General features: G+C 37.2%; 1 protein-coding gene and 1 long non-coding RNA gene across 2 annotated transcripts in view; one reads left to right on the top strand and one right to left on the bottom strand.

Annotated features, from left to right (window-relative positions):
* LOC137235480 (glutamate receptor ionotropic, kainate 2-like) overlaps positions 1–15,537 on the bottom strand; it is a 364,653-nt gene that overhangs the window by 65,316 nt on the left and 283,800 nt on the right. The window lies entirely within an intron of this gene.
* Positions 6,823–7,647, top strand: LOC137234215 (uncharacterized). The gene is made up of 2 exons (XR_010947732.1): positions 6,823–7,275; positions 7,368–7,647. It is a non-coding gene; the product is annotated as an uncharacterized lncRNA (long non-coding RNA).

Raw genomic sequence — 15,537 nt, 5'->3', positions numbered from 1 at the left:
CAGCACAGACGAATTGGTGCAATAGACTTTTGGACTGATCTCTTTTCTACAGTCACACCCCCTTATATAGATAACAACATAGCAGATACACCGTTTTCTTGTGCCGTTTTCCTATTATCATCCTTAATCTCGACCGCAACCATAATAACCTATATCCATCCCTTTCCTGTACTCACCACGCTCGGAGCTACCATATGGCTACCATCTGGCAACCCTTGGAAAAGAGCTTTTGCCAGTTCCTCTATTGTGAATATACCCCATGTTTGACAGTTCTCTTATTTATTTACCTTTTGTTTTTTTATATCGTACGAATTAATGTCCGCGGTATTTTATTAAATATTGAATATTTTAAATAAAAATAGATTTAGTGCGCGAGTGTTTGTTGTGAAAAGGGCAGTGCGGTTTATAGGCCCTACATTGCGCATCTGGGGCGGCTTGGAAGAAGCCACTTTGCCCCTATGGTTCCATGGCGCAGGGATCAACGATATCCACAAATTCTTGGAGTTTTGGAGCAGTAATCGACTGCTGAAAGCGTCCAAAAATATCGGGAAAGGTGTCCAGCGACACTTACATGCCTCAGGCACAATAACATGTAATAAAAAAAATTAAAATTCCATTTATAAACATTTCCAGTTGATGTTGCCAACTTTTATGTGGTTGTTGTAACTGTCATGCATTTGTTACCCAACACAAAAAAATTGTGCACTTAGATAAGTGTTACGCTTTCATGCCCTCAATAATTAAAGTGTTTTGTTTTCTTTCTTTATTTTTATTTCAGTGTGTATCTTAGGAGGCTCCGGCTTTGAGGCGTAGAGGACGAGATGTTGGGACTTTGGGATGTCGAGTTTACGGGAAGTACACTTGCTTCGAAAAATGAATCTAAGGATTGTTACTTTTGCATACCTTTTTATTTCGTCTTTCTAAGTACTTTTGCCAATACCCTGACAACATTTGTTTCCTTGCTAATTTCAGTTTATCCCATTTCTACACAAACAAAACAATTGATACATTCTGTCTCTATATTAATCTGTGTGTTATGTAGATTTTGTTTTAGTTAAGTTCCCTTTCGCTGCGAATGAGAAGATTTGTAAACTCGGGCTCAGTTTTACATATTTATGTTTGTTTGTTTAATGGTGTGTTAAATTAATACTTATTATTTAAGAATTCATGAGCTTAACACCAGCTTTTTAATAATTAAATGTTCAGTTATTATGTTTTTCTAAGATAAACTGAAAAGAAAGAAAGAAACATTTACTGGCATATTGCGATGGTACCATTTCCAAAACCGCCACGTAATCATCATCAGGCAATTTCGTAACGTTATCTAAGGTTTCACCGGGATTCGAACCTGCTTGTATTTGTTTCCGTGCTTTATTCAGTTTATCTCATTTCTGCACTAACAACACAATTCAGACATTCTGTCTCTATATTAGTTTTTGTGTTATGTAGATTTTGTTTTTGTAAAGTTCCTTTTCGTTGCGATTTAGAAGCTTTGTAAACTCGGGCTCAGTTTTACGTTTTTATGTTTGTTTGTTTAATGGTGTGTTCCATTTATACTTATTATTTAAGAATTCATGAGCTTAACACCGACTTATAATAACGGAATGTTCAGTTATTATATTTTCCTAAGATAAACTGAAAAGAAAGAAAGAAACATTTACTGGCATATTGAGATGGTACCATTTTCAAAACCGCCACGTAATCATTATCAAGCAATTTTGTGATGTTATCAAAGGTTTCACCGATTTTCGAACCTGCTTGTATCTGTTTCCTTTCTTAATTCAGTTTATCTCATTTCTGCACTAATAAAACAATTCAGACATTCTGTCTCCATATTAATTTATGTGTTAGGTAGATTTGGTTGTTTCTTTTCGTTGCGAATGAGAAGCTTTTTAAAATCGGGCTCAGTTTTGCATATTTATGTTTGTTTGTTTAATGGTGTGTTAGTGTAGAAATGAGATAAACTGGATTAAGCAATAAAAAAAAATAAGCAGGATAGCCTAGTGGTTAAGGCAACTGCAGTTTCACCGTGATTCGCGGTCCGAATTTGGGTGAAACCTTTGATAACATTACGAATTTGCCTGATGATGATTACGTGGCGGTTTTGGGAATGGCACCATCGCAATATGCCAGTAAATGTTTCTTTATTTCTTTTCAGCTTATCTTAGAAAAACATAATAATTGAACATTCAATTATTATAAGCCGGTGTTTACCTCATGAATTCTTAAATAATAAGTAAAAATCAAAAACACCATGTATGTATGTATGTATATGGTTTTTATTTTATTTATTCAGTGTTTATTTAAAAGTAAAAGTTCAATACACTCGATGTAACTTATGTTTGAAAGAAAATTACAAATATATTTGGGAATATAAAGAAGCAAATGAATATGAATTGTTATTGTTGTTTTTGTTCACGAAAATTAATTTGTCGAATGACTAATGAAGAGCGGCTGTTGTGTCTACGTCCACGGCTATAGTTCAACTGCTTGCTATTTCTGCTTGCTTACACGACAACTGCTTATTCGCGCATTGTTCACCACGACTTCTCATTATTTCCACTATCGGTGCTCATTCCCACATTCGGCCATTCTGTACTACTCATCTGCCTCAGATGAGCTACTTCCAAATTCAGCGTTGTCACCAAAATCAGATAGCTCGTCGTCTTGCACCCATGCTTTCATCTTATCGGCACTTGTTGTAGTTGAGGCGGGTCCCTCACCATCTCCGACCTTTTCCACTTTGTAACGATCAACCTTTTCGCTGCTATCACTCTGTATGGACCCAAAAACTTCGGTTTTATTTTAAGGCCGACTCCGAACTGGGTACGTTCGATAGCTACGAGGTCATTTGCTTTGTACATTGTTGCAGCCTTGCGCTTGCGATTGAATTGCCTTCGGTTCTCTTCTTGAATTTTACCTATGGCATTTTTTGCGTTCTCACGCGCTTCTTCTCTGCTTTGGTTAAAATCATCGATCCAATCCTCTTCAATTAATTTCATTATTTCCTCTTCATTTTTAGCTCGCATCTGAACTCCTATTAATAATTCGAACGGTGTTGTCTGAATAGCTCGGTGGAACATGTTGTTTAACACCCTTTGTAACACTGGTACTTGTTGAAACCATTTATCTAACTTGTCTACACAGAGCTTCGTTAGTACAGATATGATAGTTGAATTCAGCCTCTCCACCTGGCCGTTACCTCTCGGGACACCTGCGGTTACATGTACAAGTTTTACACCATGGCTCAGGCAGTAATCTCTGAACACGTTTGATATAAAAGCGCCGCCTCGATCTGCGATTACTCGGTTGGGGTAACCAAACGTATCCGCCACTATTTCCAACTTTTTGACGACCTCCTCGGCATTGAGAGTTTTGGTTGGAAAAAGCCAACAAAACTTCGTAAAGCTATCTATCATTGCAAAAATATAGCGATATCCTTTCGTTGTTGTAGATAAGGGACCTAAATGGTCAATATGCAAGGTTTCTAGTGGTCGCTCACCTTTTGGTATGGGATTAAGGAACGACTCCTTCTTGCCTTGCTTCCGCTCCGCTAAAATACACTTCACACAGGAAGCGATGCACGCATCGATTCTTTTGGTCAAGTCAGAAATAAAATACTCACGCTCGATTTTTTCCTTAGTCTTTTGGTGGTGGAAGTGGCCATCTTCATGTGCTGTCCTAACAATGGTGTTTTTCGTCTGCTCTGGAACGACATATAAAAAAGAACCGTTGACATTTTTACACAAAATACCATGTTGAACTACATAGTCCTTATAAGGCCCGTGTTTTAACGCTTCCATTATAGCACATATCGTTCCATCTTTTGATTGTGCTTGGCATAACCTAGTTGCGATGCCATCTGGTTGTGCGCAAAGAACTACTGGATTTCGACTGAGAGCATCAGCATGCTTCATTCTGATGTCGGAGCGATGTTCAACCTCGTATTGATAATCTTCCAGCAAAAGTGCCCAACGTGCAATGCGCGTAACTAAATCTTTCTTCTTTAAAGTAAGAGCAAAAGCCTTACAATCAGTTACCAACTTAAAAAACTGTCCTAGGAGGTATGTGCGAAATTTTTTCACCGCTTGGACTACGGCCAATACTTCTAATTCGTAGCTTGAGTAACGCGCTTCGGCGTCACTAGTTTTTCTGCTCATAAAGCACACCGGATGTAACTGGTCGTCCTTGTTGCATTTCTGCATCAGCACTGCACCGTACCCGTGTTGGCTTGCATCTGTATGCAGTTCGGTATGCCGACCATATTCAAAAATTTGCAAGACTGGAGGGCTAACTAATTTTATTTTTAGTTCATTAAAAGCGCGTATTTCGTTTTTTCCAAAGTTAAATTTTGCACCGCTCTTTAAAAGTTGGCTTAATGGTATCGCTACTAAAGCATACTCTGGAATAAACTTGCGAAAGTACCCCGTTAGACCCAGAAAGCTCTGCACCTGCTTCGTAGTTCGCGGCTGCGGAAAATTCATAACGGCCTTGATCTTGTGTGGCGAAGGGGAAATCGTGCCTGCCGTAACCAGGTGGCCCAAATACTCTACCTCGGACCTTAAAAATTGACACTTCGACCATTTAATGCGCATACCATTTTCCTCAGCGCATTTCAAAACCTTCTTCAGTCGCTCTAATCCTTCGTCTACGGTTTTAGCGGGTATAATTAAGTCATCAACGTAAACGATGACTATGTTTTTATTTATTAAGTCTATGAAAACGTAGTTTATGTAGCGTTGAAAAACGCTGGGTGAATTACATAATCCAAAGGGCACGCGTTGGAATTCGTACTGCCCCTTTTGCGTAACGAATGCAGTGAATTTTCTGCTCATCGGCTCTATTTCCACATGGAAAAATCCGTTCTCCAAATCGATCGTGCTGAATACAGAAGCTCCTTGTAGTTTGTCCAATTGGTCCTCGATAATAGGAAGCGGATAGTGGTCGCTTCTGATTTTCTTATTAAGCTCGCGAAAATCTATACACAAGCGGTGCGACCCGTCCTTCTTTTTTACAAGAACCACTGGACTAGCATAATCGGAAGAACTTTCTGCTATGATTCCTTTTTGTAGCCACTCTTGTACCTGCTCATCAATAATCTTTTGCTCATAGGGCGGAAACCTCCGCGGTCTCTGGAAGATGGATACTTCATCCAACGGGATGATTTTCATCCGAACAGGTAATTGCTTCGGTACCGCTGGCGAATATTCTTTAACCACTTTGCAAATGTCTTTTACCACGGATTTGTCGCATACAGCCGCAAAATCAATTTCGCTGCTTACCGCTTCAAGCTTGATGTCGGCTAGGAAACATGTACTATCTTCATCGCGAATGCAATCTTTAGATTCACCTAACCTCTTCACTATTGTCAACTTGCCGGCATTTATGTTTACTACTGCCTGTTCAATTATGTTGGCCCCCAATAACATATTATATTTCATACAGCTGTCGGTCACGGTATGCGTTTCGATCTCTTTGTAAATATAGCCATTTATTTCCATATCGAGTTTGCAAACACCTTTAGTGCCCACCTTAGAACCCAAACCAGCCACGGATATTGATTTGCTTCTGTTATAAGATGTCGGTTTTAATATTTTAACTACGGATTCTTTGATTACGCAAATGTCGCTTCCAGTGTCAAGCAAGCCGTCGATGACGACCCCATTGACCTTAACTGGCACACACATATTGTTCACTGCGACAACATTTACCAACGACGACTTTGTTGCTTTTGGACAATCACTACGCTTATGGCCGAAGTCATTACATCCGAAGCACTTTGGACCTTTGTGTTTTTGAGGACACATATGGAACTCATGCTCGCTCGAACCGCAATTAAAACAATAACGTGATTTAGGTTTTGACTGCATCGTTTTGCTTTTGTCCGAACTCCTATCATGTGTAACTCGCTGTTTATCTTTTTGTACGCTCTCACTCTTTTTTAGTTTCTCGTATATTATCAGTTTCTCTTTGAATTCGTTTATGGAATTTGCCCCGTACAAAATCGTTTTACCGCTACCCGTATCGTTGATACCCTGTATAACATAACTTATAATAGAAGCAACGTCTACTTCTGCCTGTTAACCTATATCAATCATTTTGTACAAGTATTCACGGCAACTTTCGTCGTGGTTCTTTTTTGTTGTTGCCATTTTTCTATGTACGTCCGCTGCGTTAATTCTTGGTTTAAACTCCGTGTATAATGAAGATTTTAGTTCCGAGTATGAGCGAGGTTTGGCTTCACATTCAATGTACAGTTTTGCAGTACCGCTAAGGGATCTTTTACAGAATATGTAGCGTTGCAAATCAGTCCATCGAAAAGTTTCGGCGAAGCTCTCAAAATCTTGTAGCCATACCAGCACGCTCATAGTTTCGTCTCCGGTGAATTTTTTGATTATGCCTTCAATATCATTAAAATTTATTTTTGTCGTACCACCAACTTCTCTATCCTCCATTCGCGTAGAGTTCGTCATGGTGTTTTCAAATTCCACTGAACGGTTACTGCTCTGCAGGTTTCTTCTTCTACGGCCGCTCATTTCAGTTTTCCGTATCACTACAACAACTGTGCTTCTTTTAAGACGAGAATATCCCGGTTGAGCCCCCACGTTATGGTTTTTATTTTATTTATTCAGTGTTTATTTAAAAGTAAAAGTTCAATACACTCGATGTAACTTATGTTTGAAAGAAAATTACAAATATATTTGGGAATATAAAGAAGCAAATGAATATGAATTGTTATTGTTGTTTTTGTTCACGAAAATTAATTTGTCGAATGACTAATGAAGAGCGGCTGTTGTGTCTACGTTAGTGATGGCTCGATGTTTCGCTATTGGTGATTGCATCGCCGCTATTGACAAATCGCTAATAGCTATAGCTATTGCAATCCAAATATATCAGTGATTGGCTATTTTCCTTCATTCGATTCTTTTGAATGACAATCACCTCTGGCAGAATATCGCCAATAGCGATTATAGCGATTGGCGATTTTCCTTCAGCATGAAATTCTAATACTAATAGCAGCGATGCAATCATCGATAGGGAGATATCGTTCATCATTGCTCATCTGTGTGCTTTCCTTTCCGAAACAGCGAACGGAACAAAGCAAACTTGTGCAACAACTAGAACGACGACATTGTGAAGTCGGCTAGAAAAGCAGCCACGTGGTTTGGGTAATTTTTACAGACAAGCGAAAGATCGAACTCAAAAATAATCAACGCAAAGATCAAAGAGACCGCAAGGCACAACTCATTCAAAAGCAATTATCGAAGTGCAGAGGTATATAGAAGAAACTGTAATTGCACGAAAAGTTGATCCTTTTTTATGGTGGCAGAAAAACAATTACAAGTATCCCAATCTATCTCCTATAGCTCGCGAAAAGTTGGGGTGTTTAGGAACATCGGTTCCCTGTGAAAGACTTTTTTCTCAAGCCGGCCTTATTTTAAGCGAGAGAAGAATGCGCTTAGATGATGAAAAGGCTAAAATCCTTATCTTTTTAAACGCCAATCATAAAATATAAAATTCGTTATATTTTGATTTTATATTTAAGTATTTATAATAAAATAATTAATATTTGTCAAAATATTAAACAAGCAATATAAGTTTAAACTTTAATTTCATGAAATGTATAAAAGAAATGGAATGACTGAATTTTTTTGTTTTTAATTACACTATGTGACGCCAAATAGACATGGGTCTTTAGACTTGGCCTAAGATTGATTGCCTGTGTTATTCATAAGTTCATACTTCTAGGCAGTAGCCGTTAACAGTTTTATAAAATTTGTGTTTTTGATGGTAAAATAAAAGAATTATAGAAACATATATCACTCGTCTTATTGTAAACAGATTAACTCAAAATTTAAGGTTTTTGGGAGAATGCAATTCAAGATTTGTCATATGGTTTGTATATGGTTGAATTCTCCGGCTAATTTCTAGGGCACTGCAGTGGGTGGCTAATTTTCTGCTAAAGAACATTTTTATAATAGTTTGAAGAATTTGCTATATTTTTCCTCTGTATTTTTAATTAAAAATTGATTCACTTTACTGTACAAATTTATGCAGCCAAATACAACTTTCAGAATAAATTCATACGGAGTATTTCTGAATACATCGGTGTAGTATAATATAGTAAATAAATCATGTTTTTATGGTGTTACATATACAGATTTATTTCGGGTTGATTCATCTTACATTTAAAAATCAAAGCATTTTCAATTAACAAAATTATAAAACAAAGATGCATATACATTTATTTCAGCTAGTTTCATCTCATTGAGTGTAATACGAGTCTGAACATATAGTCGTCAGCCAGTTAATAATATATATCATAACATCTCAGAAAATTAGAATTTCACATTACATTAGTTTACAATTAAAGGTACATACTTTTTTCTTTTTATTCCAATTTTGGTTCATATATTCTAATAAAATTTAATTTAGTATAAATTAATGTATAACATTCAAACTACTCTGGTAAAAAGAGTTAAACATTCATTTTTTATATACAAGTATACAAATAATTGCAGATTCGCTTATTAAAGATAAATTAAAGCGATGGCCATAGCTGTAAAAAATAGCCATAGCTGTAAAAAATAGCCATACCTATATTCACTGATAGCTCAAAATCGCTCTTCTGTATGGAATCGCTTGTTGAAATAAATCGATCGCTATAGCTATAAAAAATAGCCGATATTCAAAAATAGCCATATCTATTTTCGCTGATAGCTCAAAATCGCCATATCGTCCATCACTAGTCTACGTCCACGGCTATAGTTCAACTGCTTGCTATTTCTGCTTGCTCACACGACAACTGCTTATTCGCACATTGTTCACCACGACTTCTCATTATTTCCACTATCGGTGCTCATTCCCACATGTATTTATTTAATGGTCAAAATTATTAGCACAATAAGATTTGAGGTCTTTTATAGTACAACATGAAAGGAAAGATAGTTATAAGTAGTAGTATAAAAAGAAAATAAACAGTTACATGATACTGATATAAACAGATATATATATATATAGATATATATATATATATATATTGTAAGCCTATCCATAAAAGCTAATTTGTAATTTATTCTAGTATCGTGATCAAATACATGGCCAGTCTACATACTATTATCAGAAAAATAGTTATAGATAACCTTCTAATAGTTGCTCCTACTTATACTATTTCTTATAGCATTGGGAATAGAATTCCAGGTACGTATAGTGTTCACGAAATATAGTCTAGTCGACGCAACAGATTCAAATGTGGGTACTATAAGGTCGCTTGAACGAGCGGATCTTTTGAAAGAAAGCTTATTATAAAGATATAAGGGCGTCTTAGTGAGCATGATTCGGAAAACGAAAATGCAGCTCCTGGCTTTGAAAGAAAAAAAATATATATATAAACATGAGCCCGAGTTACAAACCTTCTCTTTCGCAACGAAAAGGAACTTTACAAAAACAAAATCTACATAACACACAAATTAATATAGAGACAGTATGTTTCAATTCTGTTGTAAGTGTATAAATGAGATAAATTGAATTAAGCAAAGAAACAAATACAAGCAGGATAGCCTAGTGGTTAAGGCAACTACAGTTTCGCCGTGTGATGCGCGGTTAGAATCTTGGTGAAACCTGTTGATAACATTACGAAATTTCCTGATGATGATTACGTGGCGGTTTTCGAAGTGGTACCATCGCAATATGCCAGTAAATGTTTCCTTCTTTCTTTTCAGTGTATCTTAGAAAAACATATTAATTGAAAATTCAATTATTATAAGCCGGTGTTAAGCTCATGAATGCTTAACTAATAAGTATAAATTGAACACACCATTAAACAAACAAACATAAATATGTAAAACTGAACCCTAGTTTACAAAGCTTCTCCTTGTCAACGAGAAGAAGCTTTACGAAAACAAAATCTACATAACACACAATTTAATATAGAGACAGAATGTCTCAATTGTGTTGTTAGTTTAGAAATGAGAGAAACTTAATTAAGCAAGGAAACAAATACAAGCAGGATAACCTAGTAGTTAAGGCAACTCCAGTTTCACCATGTGATTCGCTGTTCGAATCTCGGTGAAACCTTTGATAACATAACGAAATTGCCTGATGATGTTTACTTGGCGGTTTACAAAATGGTAGAATCGCAATATACCAGTAAATGGTTCTTCCTTTCTTTTCAGTTTATCTTAGGAACACATAATTATAATACATTCAATTATTAAAAAGCTGGTGTTAGGCTCATGAATTCTTAAATAATAAGTATAAATTTAACACACCATTAAACAAACAAACATAAATATGTAAAACTGAGCCCGAGTTTACAAATCTTCTCATTCGCAACGAAAGGGAGCTTTACAATAACAAAATATACATAACACACAAATTAATATAGAGACGGAATATCTCAATTGTGTTGTTAGAATCGAAATGAAATAAACTGAATTAAGCAAGGCAACAAATACAAGCAGGATAGCCTAGTTGTTAAGGCAACTTCAGTTTCACCGTGTGATTCGCGGTTCGAATCTCGGTGAAACCTTTGATAACATTACGAAATTGCCTGATGATGATTACGTGGCGGTTTTCGAAATGGTTCCATCGCAATGTGCCAGTAAATGTTTCTTTCTTTCTTTTCAGTTTATCTTAGAAAAACATAATAATTAAACATTCAATTATTATAAGCCGGTGGTAAGCTCATGAGTTCTTAAATATTAAGGTTTTCTGTGAAATTTCAAGTGATTAACCCAAAAATCCGGTTATTTTTTTATGTTCTCATAAACGCATGCTTATACGGAATTTTTCAAACACTTATACAAACAATTTCAAGAGTAGGTTTCTAGTTTTATTTAGACATGTACCACGCAACATTAGTGCACGAAACCGTCTGTTTGAAAAGGTTAAATCTTCCCTATAGTTAAGGTCTAAAAATTAAAAAAAAGAAGATAAAAAATTTTTAAGTACTTCCTTTATATCAATGGTTCAAGAGAAACGAAAAATGTGGGACATGTTCTTGTTGAACTTTGATAATCAAAATTTTTATGAGAAACAAAAGTATAAAGGTGGAGCACACATTTTCGGACTTAGGTTAAGATTATATCCAGAGTCTATGAAATGGGTGTGGAACCATACAAATGGAATATTTGATACTGCTTTAGAGGTTTACGCCTATTAATTAAAGAAATTAATTCTTAGGAAGGGTTTTGTTTATATGTACTTAATAAATCGACGTTTTGGTCATTCTGAAAAGATCCGGGGTTTTTGCTTAAAAATCACGCGGTTCGGATTACTTAGGGACTGGTACTGCTGTATTTACCGAAAAAGTATAAATACTTAAAATGGTCACCCTTTGTTTGAATGTGTCATGCAAAGCGTAGTTTCACGGAAGGAGATGTTCTGGGCTAACTGCCTATACTCCTCGTTGACACGATTTCTTTAAATCATTTGTAGCTGCTTGCTGTTACTCACACAGACGACTTGCGGCTCCTGTTAATGGTTTATTAATTGTATCGATTCTCGTGGCACAGTTTTAACAATAAGCATCAATGCTGGCCTACTGTTGTTTGCGCCATAGGGCGCCTCCAGTATTTTCGGCTGTTTTTAAGATCTACAGTTTTGTACTGGAAACATTGATTTCAATAGTCTTCGTTAAACCAAAACGTGAATTTAGAATGAAAGTCGGGCGATTTTAAGTAGAAAGATGTTAACGTTATATGCTCAGTGCAATCTATTGTTTTCCAGCCTTATGATATAAGAGTTCATTATGGATGACGGCGTAGCTTCAGTTTTCCGACTAGTTCGACTGTCTACCACGTTAGGGTAGTAGCACACCCGTTAATTTGTTCGACTGTATTGGGAAAGCTTTTACCTTACAACTTTGGGTTTTCTTAGGATGGACAAAGCCTCACTTGGTAAATTTTGGTGCCTACGTATTCACATTTACAACAGGAGCCGTAACGTGTTGGTTGATAGGCTAAAATCAATATGATTCCCTCCAAGGGACTAGTTGAGTATGGGGCCGCCGACTTTAAGAAATGTCAAACCGGGTGTTGAATGATGAAGTGTGAAAATCCAAACTAACATTTCAGGCGCTATTTTATAGTTTCGTAAATAAACAACAGATGTTTGAATATTAGGCCAAGTGACTTTTCAAACCCTTCCTCAGCTTAAGAATGAGGCCCTGGAACTTACTAAAGGATTTTGCACCACCGATTTCGCTTATTCTTTTAGCCATTCGGGATATATATATATTTTTTTAAATCTGCACTTTTTTTGAATAATTGGATTTTTAAATAACTTGAGGACCATTTGAAAACATGTTCGACTTGGATCTATTTATTTGAATTCATTATCCTTTAATAATTTTCTGATGCAAATGAGCATTTAAACATATAACATAACTTTATTTAAGTACCGTTTTAAATAATATTTGAACGGTTAGAAAGAGTTAAATTGCGCTATTGGATTCTTATGACTTGCTCTGATGCGCATCCGTTGACGACTAAAGCTGGAGACATTGGTGCTTTATCGGTAACCGTATCGGTAACCTTTTAACAGCTGATTCGACCAACCTTATGAGAATCAATGCAATCGATTATTGGTGCCGCTAAGGTCGTAACCGTATCGTAGCCAACCAATTTGGATTTGGTTTACCGTCGTAACGATAAACAGCTGATTACGCTGGGGATACGGATACAGCGATACGACATACGGCACCAATGACTTCGGCTTAAATCCATGGCACTATATGGTTGACTCGTCTCTGCAGCAACAACATACCTCTATTCAGATTGTCTGCGTGTTTGTGTTAGACAAATGGAGAGAAAACATAAAACTTTGGCTAGACAGTCGTAAATGAGTAGAAAATATAGTACCGTGTCGAACGCCGCCGCCGCCACCGCCGCGCCGATGTTTTAGACATTCGGCGGAGGCGGCGTCCGAAAAACGACGAAAATTGGCGGTTGCGTATATCTCTATATCGCATGACTCTGAAAGTAATCATGCTAGAGCTTTGAAATTCAGTATAGAGTTATACGAGGTCAATCCCTTACACCACCAAGAGAATGTGAGGCGACGGGAGGGCAACCTTTCTCATCTCCCACACAAATGGAATATTCCATGCTGCATATCTTTGGATGTAATAATGGTAGAATAATGAAAACCAGTATCGCCTGTGGTCGAAATTCGACCAACTTGTATTTTTTTCAATTCATTCTATGCATCCATTGCGTTAATGCGTTAATAGTTGAGCAGTAAGTGGTAAAATAGCAGCCTCACTCAGTAGCAGTGGAAGTAGAGTTGAAAATAATTTCAATATAATTTAAAAGTTATTGGTGAAAATGCTTTTAGCTTCAGCTTAGTGCAAAAACATTTTTGTTCTTATTTTGATTAAAAAACAGAAGTGAGTGTGTGTAGTATTGTGGAAATACTATTGTTATTGGGGTTTCTTTTGGTGTGTGATATGGATGTCTGCAGCAAGTGGAAGAGGTAAGAGCACCCTACATTTCTGGTTGTAATTAAATTTGAAATAAATTGACTCACCGAAGCAATACGGCGTAGTTCAAAGTCGACAGAATGTCATGAACTTTTCTCCTCTAAAGTAAAATCAAAGGAGACTCAGGTTTGGTCTTGTGATAATTTTTATTATTATTGAATAAATGAAATGTACAAATAACCATGGTTTTACGTTGAATATGATGCAATTTGATTACATTAGTTTTAGGATGTATTTGGTGAAAATTTGCTTGTACCCAATTGAAAAAGGAGGTAACAAGTGCTGACGCATGAAGTTGGCTGCATAGCCCAAACTTTATTTTACAAATTATGCCGCGTTCCTCTCAGTTGGATCTTTATTGTACAAAGTATGCCGCGTCCCACTGAGTTTGCCCATCAGATCAACTGCAAATTGGAAATCTTGATTGGTGATGGGTATTAAATTGTAATGAAAAGATTAATGTTGTTCGTTGCATATTGTACATGCCGGCCCCGATGCTGGCTCCATCATAAATGTTACGAAACGTGTATTTTAGCTGACGATAGTAAGGTGCATGAAGGTTTACAAAACCTATTAGAAGATAAAGCGGCATCAATTAGGCGTCGGAAGTTGGGATCGGTAATCTGCAGATTTTAGAAATCGATCGCTTGTAAAGGCCTTATTGTGTGCGAACAGTGACTACCCGAACGAAGTTGTCGGATCCTGGGTGTAGATCCGTGACACGGCCTAACAGCCATTGATGGGGGGGTAGCCGGTCATCCTTTATTAAAACAAGTTCGCCCACCGATAAATTTGGTTCTTGTTGTCTCCTCTTAGAGCGAGCTTGAAGATGGGAGAGCCAATCCGTGGACCATCTTGTCCAAAATTGTTGCACCAAACATTGCAGTTCAAAATATTGTATAGACATAGATATGTTTGCAGCCGACGTTTCCGGTGGAGACAGCAAGGCATCGCCTATTAAAAAATGTCCCGGAGTGAGCACCAACAAGTCATCGGGAACTGAGGTTAGTGGGCACAATGGCCTCGAATTGGGGCACGCCTCGATACGAATTAAAACGGTTGATAGCTGTTCATATATCAGTCGCGTTCCACCGACGGCTCTTTTTAAATGGTATTTGATGAATTTTACATTGGCCTCCCAAAACCCGCCAAAGTTGGGGTAATGAGGTGGATTGAAATGCCATTGAATATGTTGCTCAGTTAGTTTGGGAATTAATTCGCGTTCAAATTCAACTCGAAATCTTTGGTAATTGGTGTTGAGAATGGCTTCTGCACCAATGAAGTTAGTGCCGCAGTCACTGTAAATGTCGTGACAAAGTCCACGTCGTCCCATAAATCGCTGTAAAGTCCATAAAAATGTTCGGTAGACAGGCTGGTGACTGCTTTATGATGCACCGCTTTCGTAGCCAGGCAGATGAATATGGCAATGTAGCCTTTCGTTCAGTGCTCCCTCTATACTTCGACGATTTCAATTCAATGGCACCTGTGTAGTCGATTCCAGTTGCTATAAATGCGCGTTGAGGGGTATTAATTCGTTGAGCGGGCAAGTCTCCCATTAGTTACGTCAATGGCTGGGGTTTATTACGAAATCACGTGATGCAATGTCCAATTTGATTACGCACTGTTTTTTGGCCATGTATTATCCAAAACTGACGTCGAATGGGTAGTAGTGCAGTTTATGGTACCCAGCGAAATTTGGGTCAGAATTTTCGAGTGAGGTATTAAAATACGCGTATTCACGTCTAGATTAAGAATCAGAAAGCGGAAGTTAACTTTTTTTACCCGTTTAAAAGTTATCCGCGATAACAAGTTTGTGTGATACATATTGTTCCCGCACGTTTACATTCTTTTAAGCTCACACATCACTTTATTTTATATACTCAGCTGAGCAGAGCTCACAGAGTATATTAACTTTGTTCGCATAACGGTAATCCGTAACGGCATAAACTAATCGAGATAGATATATACTTCTACATATCAAAATGATCTGGGTGAAAAAAGAAATTCATATAGCCATGTCCGTCCGTCCGTCCGTCTGTAAACACGATAACTTG

The sequence above is a fragment of the Eurosta solidaginis genome, chromosome X (genome assembly GCF_040869045.1).
Source record: "Eurosta solidaginis isolate ZX-2024a chromosome X, ASM4086904v1, whole genome shotgun sequence".
Taxonomy (NCBI): domain Eukaryota; kingdom Metazoa; phylum Arthropoda; class Insecta; order Diptera; family Tephritidae; genus Eurosta; species Eurosta solidaginis.
This window is presented reverse-complemented; position numbering and strand designations above follow the sequence as displayed.